The sequence below is a fragment of the Lycium ferocissimum genome, chromosome 4 (assembly GCF_029784015.1).
Source record: "Lycium ferocissimum isolate CSIRO_LF1 chromosome 4, AGI_CSIRO_Lferr_CH_V1, whole genome shotgun sequence".
Taxonomy (NCBI): Eukaryota; Viridiplantae; Streptophyta; class Magnoliopsida; order Solanales; family Solanaceae; genus Lycium; species Lycium ferocissimum.
The window spans coordinates 46,043,078-46,058,408 of NC_081345.1; positions in this window are offsets into that span (position 1 = coordinate 46,043,078).

The window sequence follows — 15,331 nt, forward strand, 5'->3', positions numbered from 1 at the left end:
AGTTAATGGTCCTGAACTCATAAACTTAAAATTTCATATGCATCTTTGTAGAAATCCATGCTAAACCTATCATCCAATATTGTCCCAGATAGGGGCGAAGCTACATGTCTGCTTACGGATTCGACATAATTCAATAGCTTTAGCCTAGACCATGTTTTTGCGTTTAAAATTAGCGTAGCATGTATAAATGATTTTTTTAGAATCCAATAAACTGCTTTTTTAGAACACAAAACTCTTAAAAATAAAATCTTAGTTCCGCCTCTGATCCCATATTTTTCTTCTGTCCATTGGAAAAAGTTGCACACAACTATTTAAATTAATTTGAAACATATGTTACTAGGGAAATGTCAGTCTTAAAGATATATAATAAATTGTAAATATGATCTTTTGCAATAGTTGCGGCTCTGTTTATGGCTTTTTATGCTATATCAAGGAAGATATTTTTATTAAAAAAACGAAATTCAAGTCTGCAACTGCCCCCACAGTGAAATAAACTATTGAGAGCTAATGATGAGTATCTTCCTAAATCCTAGTTAAAGGGAAGTACTTTTGATAAATCAATCTCAAAGTTCTTAGGGTCCATGTATAAAAAAATGTTTTTGTGGGGCTCCTTTGCAAGAAAGTGAGTCCTTGAGATTTTTAATTATTGTAAATGAGACCACAAATGACTTAAATTTGAACCAAGTGGTTAATGACTATTGTATAATGATTAACGATAAGCCGTTACACTTTTTTTTTCACAATTAAAAATCTTGATCCAAGTGGGAAGGCACATGTTTCGAGTTTTGGGTCAAAAAAATAGGCCGAAAGGTGAATTCGTTTTATAACTGAGAATTTTATGGTTAGGATGATTTGCACAAATAAGATATCTCATTGCTCCTATTTAAATTTTGACCTCGTTTTAAAAGGTTTTACAAAAACATATTACCAATGAAAGATCATCACAATTTAACAATCAAATCTTGACGATTCTGGCAGATTACAGTTGAATTTGTTAGGTTGTCTTATCATAAGTCTTGACGATCAGCTAGAAATTGACCATTAAATTCAAATAATTATGGTGTGTCATAAACTTATTGTGTAGAAATTTCAGTAACATATTTTCACCTTAAATTGACTCAAATTGTTCCAAAGCAACTCCAAATGACTCCAAATTTGATATCTAGTTTTCTAATACTAATCACAGCAATTTTCAATTATTAGATTGTTCTCAAACCCTCAAAAATCAATAGACCCCATTTTATCTTGTTCAATAATCACGCTAAATAAAATCCAACAATGTTGTTCCTCAAATTTCTTCAATCAAACCAATCCAAAATAGCCACAAATAAGCATATGTTGGATCGATTGGAAGAAGGATGAAGAAGAAGATGCGAAGAAGTATAATTGGTATAATTTTGCTAATCGGGCCAAAAATTAAATGGATCCTTTCAGAGGACACCAACATAAATTTGACTTATGGTTTTGAAGGGGGTAAGTGCACATATTGCCACTTACAGGACCTCTATTTAAGTGATAATAAAAATAAAAATAAAAGTATTTAATAGTTAGCCACTTTAGAAGCAACTTTAAATATGCATGATTAAAATTGAAAAATCTGGATATAAAGTTAAAACTTCAGACGTACGAGCATTCTTCGCATTTGTTTGTGGTTCGAACTTCAAACATTAAGTTAGGGTTGACAATCTCCAACTTAAAATTCAAATTGAAATTGGCATAGTCCATGTTTGAAGAAGGTTCAATCTTTAATTAGAACCCCTTCTCAATATCTACTATACTCCTTATGTCCCAATTCATGTGATGATATTTGACTGTGTTTAGAAATTGATGAATTGAAGACTTTTAGAACTTGTGGACTAAAATAAGTCATAAAAGTTTATATGGCTATAAATCATCATGTAAAATGAGAATTTTAATGTTAAATTGTTGTCAAATATAGAAAGATATCATTCTTTTTTGGAACCGACTAAAGGAAACAACACATAAATTGAGACATAAGGAGTACTCTAGTCTGTGTCAATTTATGTGAAGGTGTTTGGCTAGCACGTAGTTTAATAAATCGAGGAACTTTTTTGAAACTACGTTCTACAATAAGTCAAAGATATTTGTGTGGTTATAAATCATATCATTAACAATATAATGAGTAGTTTAAAGTTAAATTGTTGCTAAATATAGATATGTGTCAACTTTTTACTAAAAATGAAAGAATGTCATATAAATTGAGATGGAGGGAGTAAATTTATCACCTCCAATTGGTAAATTATTATATTTCATACCTATTTTCACCAATTTTGTCTATATAAACTATTAGTTTAAACCTATAGTTCGTAGTCTTTATCCGCCAAAAGACAAGCACCTATGCTAGAACTAGAGATGAAAAATAAAGCTTAGGCCATTCATCACATTCGAAAGCAGTGATGATTTATAATTTACGTTACAACTACTCTGCATAGGGGTGGGCTCGGGCCATCGGATTGGATATAAAAATTTCAGTTTGAATTTTCGATTTTCTTATTGAAGAAATGACAATCCAAATAAGTTTGGATCGGATTGGATTTCTTAAGTTCGGTTTCGGATTAATAATTTTGGATATTTCGGATTTTCGGTTTTGACTTTTGAGCATGTAAGACAGCCTTATTAGGAAACAAAACCCGTGTGCCCAAGTTATCAAGTTACAGGTCTTAGCATAATGTGAAACCAAATATGTAGATTCAGCAAAGAGTTGTTACTACTAAACCAAGAGGTATCAAGTCACATAGTTCCGTTCTACATTATTCCATCTGTTTCATTGAAAGTTGTCTTATTCTTAAAGTAGTGAAGTAAACTCCAAATTTGCAAGCTTTATTGTTTACTTTGGTAGAAAATTTTATATTGGACTTAATATTATAGAATATTAATGGGTACGGTTGCGGGGTACTAAATATTAATCGATTGGACCTTTGGACTAATTAGTATTAGGCACATGTAGAAGTTTCTTCACATTATCATGTTCAACATTACTATCTAGGGGTCGTCGCTTTGCATATGGGTTGCTAATGGCATTTAATATGACCCTGCAAAAGGCCGTTGCGGGCCCACAAGCGGAAGCGTAAAATGCATTTGAGGAGTGCACTTTACTGTCCATATTTTGTGATCATAAATCAGCAACAGTAGACAAGTTTTTGGGGTCAATTTGATGGTCAAGATTGACAGACCCCTTTGATCTACGGTCCGTAAAATGGGATCGTACAAGCAAAAGCATAAAATGCATTTGAGGAGTGCATTTTACGGTCCGTATTTTGTGACCATAAAACCGTAATAGTGAGCTCAAATTTTGGAACCAATTCACACCATTTACAACAGAATTGCCTTCGTAAAAATCCTTCAGTGATGAAGCATTGTATTTCGTACCTCGATCTTTGGGCTGAATTTTTCTGAATATTCCTTGTATTTGAGGTACCTTAGGCCCACTATATCATATGTTTTGCTAAATTTAGCCCAACAAACACTTTTTCACTTTTTGTACTTGAAATTTTGAATCAAAGGCTTCTTTGGGTGTCTTATTCCTTATGAATTTAGAAGATTTTACAACATCCAAAATTTAATGTACTCCAATTTCAACTAGGATTGGCTTCAAATTTCGCATCTAACCCGTAACAAATGTTCTGTACCCACTAGTGATATTGTTCGCTGGATTACAGTTGAACGGCTTTAAAACGCGTCACTTAGGTGCATAACACTTGTATACCCGACCTCTCCCAGTGCCGATGCGGGACTTTCCTTCCTGGGCCGGGGTGTCACACACACCCCTCTTATGGACTGTCCCGCCGAGGTTTGCCCCACCGCATTGATTTGCCTAGACTAAAACCGAGGTTTGCCCCCGCCTACCCGGATTTGCCTAAACTCAGTTGAACTCTAGCCCCCCATCGACAAAGCCGACACAAGAGTAGGCCGATACCATTTGTAACACTGTACCCACTAGTGATATTGTCCGCTTTGGGCCTAGGCCCGCACGGCTTTAAAACTAATCACTAAGAGGTAAGGCATGTTTATTATATGTTCTCAAACCTCTCCCGTGTTATGCCGATGGGACTTTCCATTTGGGCCGGGGTGTCACATACACCTCCTCTTATGGACTCCGTCCCGTCCTCGCCGAGGCTTGCCCCACCGCATGGGATTTGCCTAGACTCAAGACCGAGGTTTGAACACCATCTTGGAACTAAGTTTAGACTCATAGCATTAGAGTTTTAGCGGAAAAAGAAGGTTTGAACGTTTTGCGAAAATGGTTGATGTGCCTATTTCGGGGCGATAACTCCTTAATCAGCCTTGGAATTTGGGAAATTACCCCCAATGAATTTGTAGTATGTGGAAATACCTTTCTAACGATATAAAGACCAAGCCAATCCAATCGGAGCAAGGAGATATGATCGTCTCAACATGGCTAATAGTTGAAATCCTATAGAATCGGCTAAGTTTTCGACATCGACTTCCAGTCAAATTTCGTGCAAATCCGTTGGGAATTTGAGAAACCTTCCTCAATGAAAGTTGTAGATCTTTGAAATAGATTTCCAACGGTATGTCGCCCAGCCCAAACGGAGTTACGTACAAGAAGTTATGTCCATTTTACCGAACACTGTGCAAAACCGACACCCGTCGCTTCTCCGGGGCGCGTGAGGGCGCGTGAGAAGCGCGCGATGGCATGATTCGCGGAGAGATCGCGCAACTCTGAGTTTTTAGCTTCAGAATGTTGCGCGATGCATGCCGCATCGTGGAACCATCGCGAAACGGGCCAGTTTCGGGTCAAAAAGGTCGGGTTTCGCGTTTTAAGTTATATTTAAGGTTTCGGGTCTACAATCCTCAAAGACCCCATTCACGAACAATTAACCTAAAGTCAAGAAGAACAAGTCCCAAGCCTCAAGAACCCTACAAGGTAAGTTTTATCATGATTCTAGGGTGAATTTAAGTCCCTAATCGCTTTCTAACTTGAGTAAACTCTTCTAATCCATGTTAGGATTGGAACATTTTTGATGGAAACCCTAGAACCCGAATTCAAGAGGATTGGACTTCAAAAAAGGTAATGTTTCTACTCTCTAATCATGTATAGTTGTGAATTGATGAGTTCGGGAGAATAGTAAATGGGTTTGATAAAGAGGATTATATAAACTATGCTATAAAGTTTTGGATTGTGACTTGAGATTGTTATAATGATATGGGTGATGGAGAATGATGTTAATTACATCTAATTGAGATTGTAGAATCACCTAGAATTAATAGAATGGGAATTGGGTGAAGAAACACCATTAATGGAGATTGTGGAGCTTTATGCCCACTAAGTGTTTGATAACATGCTTAGATGACCAAAGCATGAATATTATTGCTAATATAGAATCCCTTTGGCTTGTATTGATATAGATCAAAGTTGAAAGGGGCGACGAACATTGTATTTCGCTTGAATTAAGGTATACGCGAGGCTAACTATCTCACGTAGTGGGAATATTCTATGATTCTCCCCTACGCCTCATTCTTCATACTTGTCAATTTGACTAATGATATAGTTTTATGATATGTTGTAGAACTGTTATCTTCTAGGGTTGCGAATATAGATTCGTTCATGGTTATCAATTTGAATATCATGAACTCAGCACGTAATCTTTATAGATGTTATGCCCCGCACCTTGCACGTTCGAATAGTTTGAGATGGTTGCGATAAGCAAACGGCGGTTATAAATCGTATTTTGAATATTTGGACACCTTGGGATTTTTGAGACAAGTTAAAGACAATGCTATGTTATATTTGATATATATATGTTGGTTATGAAAATTTAGATGTGGAAATATCGGAAAGGACGAAGGGCAAAATTGGAATGTCGGGAAATGGTTTCATGAGTCACCAAAAATATGGACTAATAATTGGGCTTGGAAAAAAAAATTAACAAAAAAAAATAAACAAGTCTAGCCCAAGAGGGAGGCCCAACCGGCCATGAAATGAAAAAAGGAAAGAAAATGGGCCAAGCCCATGAAAGTTTAAAATGGCAATAAAAAGAAGAGAAGGGGGCTAAATGAACTTTCAAGAAACTTCAAGAAAATGAGAAAGAAGAAAGAAAGAAAGAAGGAGAAAACCATCGGATTGCGAGCATTCTACCATGGTCCTCTAATTTTGTCCCGTCAATTTTTGTTCCTAAAAATTATTTTCTTGTTGTATTCCTACTAATTCAAGTGGTCCTACAACGTGGTATAGTTTTCGGAAGATAAACCGTTCGTTTCGTTGTTTTCATATTTGGGTCAAGTAAGGAAGTCAAGGAAAAAGGTATGATTCAATCCTCTTTTATGTTTTATAAAGGTTGTGTTGATGTTGTAGAACGTAGAAACGGATGAAACTCAGAAAAATATGGACGTTTGCATGGTAATTTATGCAACGTACATGGCCGTGTGTGTGTGTTGTTGTATGGATAAGATGAATATGTTTATGTGATATTATAGTTGTGGTTAGTGGAAAGTGTATTGCAAGTGAAAGTTGAACAAAAATTGGATGAATGTGGCAAATTGCATGTTGGTCGTGGAGAAATATAGTGATGAACTAATGATGCATTTGTTTTGTTTAATATGCTAATTGTGTTGTAGTGATCTTTACAATGCAAATGAAGGTTATATGGGTTAAGTTTGCATGAAAATAGAATGTAGAGAATTATGGTACATTAATGCGATTTTATGGTATTAAGATAATGAAATTGTTAAAGTGTGGATTATGGTGGTTAGTGATGAATATTAAGTCGAAGAGGTGTTAGAATGGTTTCGTCAGCATATATGCGATTGGATGGAATATGGAAATTGATGGAATTGTTGGATATCGGATATATAGCATGGAATGCCCTTAATTTATGTTTGAATGATCTCAAATTAGTTAATGAATATGTAAACGATGATATTGGTTCGAACGCGCGCTATTGATTGGAAGTTGACATACTATGTAGTAAGAAAGACTACTTATGTGGAATGCGTTTGGATTGGTTGTTTACATTGTTGTTGGTATAGTTGTGTTATTTTGGCCGAGTTCCATTCTCGGGTTGTTTTTGATTGAAATCAGTCTAAATCTCGGGGATGTCATATTTATAGGGAGATGGACGAAATTTCGTAGGCAAATACTAAACCAAAGTTGAAAGTTTCAAGCCTCATGAATAGTAATGCAAAGGTGACCATTTGATTTGCTATTTCCGACGAAACGGATTTGAGTTTAAGCGAGCGCAAGTCATCCGTAAGGTATGTAAAGCTCTCTCATTCCTTCTCTTGGCATGTCTTAGATGTACTAGGTTTGAATTTGGACCTCGGGGACAACTCTACCTTTTGAATCCACGTCCAAAAATATCTCTTTTTCATTAAAAGAATTGAACTCAATTATGGAACTAGTGTCAACAAGTCATCCAAGTATCTAGAACTTGTACTTATGAAATCCGATTATCTTATACCTCTCCTAAAGGACATTATAAGGTTTAATATGCGCCGTTTGGGTACGCCGCCTTATTAACCCGAGGCGGACCCACAAATTCCGAACCTTATGTTGATATTCCGTTTGATCTCTTTTAAAATAAAAACTAAGGGAAACTTTTAACTATTTTTCTAAGTTTTAAAGAATAACCCATGATTATTTCAATGAGTCTTATGACCTACTTTGGCATCCGAAATTTGCTATGGAAAGACTATTTTGATACGAGCTTATTCCGATATCCGAAAGATTTATGTTTTGACTATTGTCAATTGTTTGCTATAAATTCCGCCTATCCGAGCTATGCCATAGAGTTTCGTATAAGTCTTACATTTTGATATACATAAATGACTCTTAAGATTCTACTTGATAAGACTCCTCCGCATCTTAAAAAGGTATGTGTTATGCCTCGTCAACGACTCCTTTTTCTGATATGTCATTTGATTATTCCGTCCGATCTCCGTATGTGTTGTATATTTTATATTGCATAAGTTTCTCACTACTCCACTCGTGGACGCCCAATGCTTCCTTCACCGAGCCCGGCCAGATATGTTATCACGCGTATTCCACCGCATCGCCGTGTGATTTCTGTGTATACATGTACATGGGTTGTGTGTATGATGTGCCATGTACACATCGATATGATATGATTTGACGTGGCCACCCGATATGCTATGCTATGTGCACATTTCCGATCCGATATGATATGTTGTGGCGCCAACACGGTGGGCGACCACTTTCTGTTTGTCGAGTCCCATAACGGGGCCGGCATGGCATATTCTCCGTTATGCATTTGCCTATGTTTTATGAGTAAGCATTTCTCGAGGATTGCTATTACATTTATATTCTCGATCCCTCTCATTCTAGCCTATGCTCCGTTCGCTATGATTCCGTTCGGCCACGATTTTGTTGTCGGTCTTTATGCTTTACATACTCGCACATTTTTCGTACCGACCCCCTAGTTCTTCTGGGATGAGTTTCATTGCAGTACAAGAGAGGAGTACGACCATTATGTAAGATGCTTCGCCGGATGGCAAGCTCCTTTTAGCCCCCGGAGGCCGCCAAGTCGGCCGTGTGTATGCTACGTGTTCGGTCATCTGTTAGAGACCTGCACAGACAGAGTGGGTTCGGATGTCGGGCTTCGTAGCTTCACCGGCCGTCATGTCATTTTGTATTATGTCATAAATTCCGCATGATTACAAAATTCGTTGATTTGTACATTACAAAGATAGAGAATTATTTACCGTATTTGTCATTTTTGTCCGATTAAGAGTCCGAAAGTTATGTACGTAATAAGAGTCGTTCCGGTTCGCTCGCTCCGAACGTGGGGTCGGTGCCCATCACGCCCTAGCAAAATCGTGGCGTGACAAAGTGGTATCGCAGCGGTGTCCGTCCTAGGGTCACTAAAGTCGTGTCCAAAGCAGATTCCCGTTTATGGGTAAAGCGCGCCACATCTATAAACAGGAGGCTACGGGGCATTTAGGGTTTGTTGACCTTCTTTCTGTCTTAGATCGTGCGATAGAGCCAAGTCATAGGAAAATGAAATTCCTATAAGAGGCTTTGCATACATGGAGAAAAGTAAGTGATGGCATGAAACTACGTAATGAAATCTTGGTATATTTGCTCCGCTATCCGAAATCGGGAAGCCTTGAATGGCGGGAATGTGTTACATAACTATGTGTTCGTGGAAACATCAGATTTGCTATGTAATTGGTTTGAAGGCCAGAATGATAATCCCTAGATTCCGCCGAAAGCGTGGGTTAGAATATTTTCGTATATGCTATAAAGAGGGAAAAGAAAATATTGTTAGTAGGCAATAAACGAGATACGCCGCCCGGTAAGAGCCGTGGATTGGGGTATGGTGTGAAAAGTGATTATAGGAAAGGCGGCCTCCGAAAGATCGAGACGAATGACACTCGATGCTCAGAAGTGAAGCCTATCGGAGAATTTAGAGATAGTTCATAATCGACCTGCGGAAAAATCATTGTGTGACGCCGAGTGAAGATCTAGACAACACCCGACACAAATATAAGTAATGACGACGGAGGTATATTTATTGTTCTGGGAAATGGGAGGTTAGGATGAAAGATGAATATCGTGGAACGAGAAGGGTAAAACAAAGAAATATGGAAAATAGACGTGTTATGGAAACGTCTCGAAATCAGAAAGACTTCGATCCGCCCCAAATTATGTAGTAAAGGTCATGTGATCAAGTGGACGCAATTATACTGGCATTAAAGTATCGTATTTCACTCGAGTTTCAAAGTTAAGTCTGCATATGTACAAATTGACGGGTGACCCCCGGGAAGTGCACTCAAGGTTCCATAAATGTAAGTGTATGAACCGAATGGGAAGTTAAGAACCCAAAAGGAATTAGAATATGTGGATTAACTAGAAAGCTTAATAAGGATGACCACGAGGATAAGTAAAGCCTAACGGCAAAGCGCCAAAAACGGGATATGAATTATGGAATACACGAGGAAAGTGTAAACACAAAAGTGAGCTATTCGAATGTATGAAAGAGGCTCACCGAGCTCTCGTAGGAAAGTATGGGATCAATATTATATGTCGTCGAAATAACAATGAGAACAAAAGAGAAGGACCGTCATGCTATGATGAATTAAGCTTTAGGAAGTGACTTCCCACGTCATCTATAAGAAGCACTACCCCTATTCGGGAACATCTTACTTTGAAGAAAATATACGAGCGATCAATACGCAATTCATCTAAATCACTAAAGTATGTTCCGATCATATCGTGCTTGAAGGAGGCCCAAATTGACGGGAAAAGAATGCCAAAGAATCGAGTGTGACTATGATGAAAGAATGTAAGGTATACGAGTAAGTAATTGTGATCTAAATAGTTTATTCGTAACTCAAGAGTAAATCAAGGTGAATCGTGCGAACAAAGTACTAGGATGCGCCCGCGTGCTCGCGACTCTAGTACCTTCCGACGGCGGTTGAAGAATATTTTCTGACAACCGCTTATTTAATTGTGCTCAACAAATTGGAAATGGAATTCGTGGAAAAAAATGGACAGAAGTGGTAGTGCGACAAACAGGTCATCAAACGAGACCATTACTAAGACGAAGTTAGTATGACTCGGATAAGATTGTAAGTTAATAATGAGTATATGGAAGGAGTGAGTGAACATGAAGCATAAGGAAATATGACATATTACGCATATATGACCTTATTGTGGAAGTAGCGGAAATTATAAGAAACAAGAATTGAGAATTTGGAAACGACCGACATGTTGTAAGTTTATCGGGGAAAAGTGGTTGGTACCTATCTTTGGGAAGAAAGATGGTATCAACAAGAAGCTTGGAATATTTACCGTCCAACTATAAGTGTTACAAAGTGAAGAATCCGAGACGATTCGACGCAATAACTAACTTTTGACGGAATAAATGCAATATGATTTGGATATGTTTGGCTACAATGATGTTGCCCGAGTACTAACCGTCATCAGATTTTGTGCGAGATATTGAGAATTTCTATTACTCATGAGTGCGTTAGAATCCTATACAGGTGGTAAATTAAGTTATGTATGTATAAAAGCATTGCTGGTACTTTCAGATAGTATGCAAAATGTATTCGAAAAGAATCCCGTGAGTTTGAAAACTTTGAATGGAGACAAAGGATAGAATATGAATAGACAATGATATAGGAGCACCCAAAGGGGGAAGTGACGGTAGAAATGCGAAGGTAAGATGAAACCAACCGACGTCGCATCTCATTTAGTGTGAATGCTTGAATTGTCTGCGAGATCTTATGTCGAAACCAAGCTGGTGGGATTCGAAACCGACAATAAACGAACGGGAATCAAGACGATAATTAGAATTAGCGCGTTTTGGCACAAATGAGATATGTAAGGTCGGGTGGATCAAACAAAAGAGATTATGTCCGGAATCAAAAATATTGTATACGAGTTATAAGAGGACGGTTATGTAACTCACGAGCAATTGCACGTTAAGCAAACCAAGCGAGTACATAACTAATAAGAAATGTAAGGATCCAATAAAAAGATGGTTATGATATTTTGAATACGATACAGAAAATGCAGAGATGGTCTTGATCGTGTTACCGAAACGAAATTGGTACTAAAATAAGCAAGAGCTTGACCAGGATTAATTAAATATTCCTCCAAATCGATTGTAAGACAGGGAGAAGATGAGGAACAAATAAGGGTTGGTAAGGCGATGCTAAGGCATTTCTTGGACTAACTTGCGTATGTTTACCTGTTTTCGCTGAGATTACAATATGACGAGTGGCGGTGAAGATTAAGAGTCAAATTCGCGGAAAAGAAAAAGGGAAATGAAAGAGTTTGAACCAAAGACAATGGAGTGATATGAAATAAATGCCAAAAATATAATTATATATAATTTGGGAAATCATAGAATGGTTAAACAACATTATCGTACTATGTAAAATTATACCTCAAGGAGGTAGTGAAATTTCGTAAGTGGTCCATCGCCTATTATGTTGAACAAATATCCAAAGATACGGTTAATCTCTGGAAATTTGTCTGGACGAAATTAAGAGCGCAATAAGTCTTAAACCCGCATCCGTTCTTGAACTGGCGGACAAGCTAAACATGCTATTCAGACGTTAGAAAATAAGTTACGAGTCTGTATCATTGATCTCTAAGTAACGGAACGAACACTTTAACGTGGAGTTTACTAGCAATAAGGATTACCAATCTAGTATTCAGGAAACATTATAGGAGACTTTGTATGGCAAGAACGTATGTTACCGAGTGGCTGGTCTGGTATGGACAAGATTAAGTTACTTGATTTGAACATAATTCAAATGGATACCAAAAAAAAAAGTGAAACTCATTCGAGCCATTAGTGACTCAAATCATTTAGAATCATAATAGTGATCGTTGTCGTTTTAGACCCCGTTTTTGACTGGACATTTTCGAAAATATCACCGTCAGAGGTTATGAAATATAATCAACGAGAAAACTTGGCCAAAAGATGTCTTGGACTTTATATCATTCGAATAGGGCAAGAAATCATGGATTAGATCACTTGCTACCCGAGTAAGCGGTGATCTAATGTTCCGCACGTCTATGCTTTGCAAATACATTGTGACCCCAAAATATTCGCCGTGGAGAGGCATTCGAGGAATAGAAGAGTGAACGAAAACGGTAGCCGCCCAAGTGGCGGTGAAAGAAACTACGTGATAGTGATCCATTAAGGCAAGTTGACGGAATGGTAGTAAGGAATGAGTGACTTAAGAAACCTGTGCGAGACAAAAAGGTACCCCATTTAGTTCCCGTCCTACATATACCCGTAATTGCCTTATTTGATGATGTTGATTGATGCACGAATTGTGGGCGATAACCGTAAGAAGAGAACTCCCCCAGAAATACTTGTAAGTCCCTATAAGGCTAATTTAACATTCGAGGACGAATGTTCTAAAGGGGGGAAGGATGTTATGCCCCGCACCTCTGCACATCGAATTTGAGATGTTCTATAAGTTTTAAACGCAAGGGTTATAAATCGTATTTTGAATATTTGGACACCTTGGGATTTTTGAGACAAGTTAAAGACAATGCTATGTTTTGGTCTTGCTTGATATATATATGTTGGTTATGAAAATTTAGATGTGGAAATATCGGAAAGGACGAAGGGCAAAATTGGAACTTGAAAGGTTCATGAAAATCACCAAAATATGGACTAATAATCGGGCTTGGAAAAAAATTAAAAAAAAAATAAACAAGTCTAGCCAAAGGGGGCCCAACCGGCACATGAAATGGAAAAAATTCGCCAACATGAAAGTTTAAAATGGCAATTTTTGAAAATGAACTTTCAAGAAACTTCAAGAAAATGAGAAAGAAGAAAGAAAGAAAGAAGGAGAAAACCAACCATGGCCATTCGGCCATGGTCCTCTAATTTTGTCCCGTCAATTTTTGTTCCTAAAAATTATTTTCTTGTTGTATTCCTACTAATTCAAGGGTCCTCTACAACGTGGTATAGTTATTTCGGAAGATAAACCGTTCGTTTCGTCGTTTTCACATTTGGGTCAAGTAAGGAAGTTGAAGGAAAAAGGTATGATTCAATCCTCTTTTATATGTTATAAAGGTTTTGTTGATGTTGTAGTGCGTAGAAACGGATGAAACTCATGAAAATACGGATGTTTGCATGGTATTTATATATGCATGTATATACGTGTGTGTGTTGTTGTAATGGATAAGATGAGTTGAAGTTTATGTGATATTATAGTTATGGTTATTATGGAAAGTGTATTGCAAGTGAAAGTTGAACAAAAATTGGATGAACGTGGCAAATTGCATGTTGGCCGTGAGAAATATAGTGATGAACTAATGATGCATTTGTTTTGTTTAATATGCTAATTGTGTTATGTGATCTTTACAATGCAAATGAAGGTTATATGGGTTAAGTTTGCATAAAAAATAATGTAGAGAATTATGGTACATTAATGCGATTTTATGGTATTAAGATAATGAAATTGTTAAAGTGTGGATTATGGTGGTTAGTGATGAAGTAGTAAGTCGAAGAGGTGTTAGAATGGTTTCGTTGCATATACGCGAGTCTTTGATGGAATATGGAAATTGACGGAATTGTTGGAATATCGGATATATAGTACTTTAATGGAATGCCCTTAATTTATGTTTGAATGATCTCAAATTAGTTAATGAATATGTAAACGATGATATTGGTTCGAATGTGCGCTATTGGATTGGAAGTTGACATACTATGTAGTAAGAAAGACTACTTATGTGGAATGCATTGGATTGGCTGTTTACATTGTTGTTGGTATAGTTGTTGTTATTTTGGCCGAGTTCCATTCTCGGGTTGTTTTTGATTGAAATCCCGAGTCTAAATCTCGGGATGTCATATTTATAGGGGAGATGTGCCGAAATTTCGGTAGGCAAATACTAAACCAAAGTTGAAAGTTTCAAGCCTCATGAATAGTAACTCGGTAAAGCGTGACCATTTGCATATTCGACGAAACGATTTGAGTTTAAGCGAGCGCAAGTCATCCGTAAGGTATGTAAAGCTCTTCCATTCCTTTCTTGGCATGTCTTAGATGTACTAGGTTTGAATTTCGGGACCTCGGGGACAACTCTACCTCTAATCCACGTCCAAAAATATCTCTTTTTCATTCAAATAGAATTGAACTAATTATGTTGAGCGTGTCAACAAGTCATCCAAGTATCTAGAACTTGTACTTATGAAATCCGATTATCTTATACCTCTCCTAAAGGACATTATAAGGTTTAATATGCGCCGTTTGGGTACGCCGCCTTACTTAACCCGAGGCGGACCCACAAATTCCGAACCTTATGTCGATATTCCGTTCGATCTCCTTTTAAAATAAAAACTAAGGGAAACTTTTTAACTATTTTTCTAAGTTTTAAAGAAAAAATTCGCTATGATTATTTCAATGAGTCTTATGACCTACTTTGGTATCCGAAATCAGCAGGAAAGACTATTTTGATACGAGCCATTCTGATATCCGAAAGATTTATGTTTTGACTATTGTCAATTGTTTGCTATAAATTCCGCCATCTGAGCTATGCCATAGAGTTTCTGTATAAGTCTTACATTTTGATATACATAAATGACTCTTAAGATTCTACTTGATAAGACTCCTCCGCAGCCTTAAAAAGGTATGTGTTATGCCTCGTCCGGACCCTTTTTCTTGATATGTCATTTGATTATTCCGTCCGATCTCCGTATGTGTTGTATATTTTATATTGCATAAGTTTCTCACTACCCACTCGTGGACGCCTCAATGCTTCCTTCACCGAGCCCGGCCAGATATGTTATCACGCGTATTCCACCGCATTGTTCGCCGTGCCTCGCGCAAGAAAGAATGTATACATGTATACGGGTTG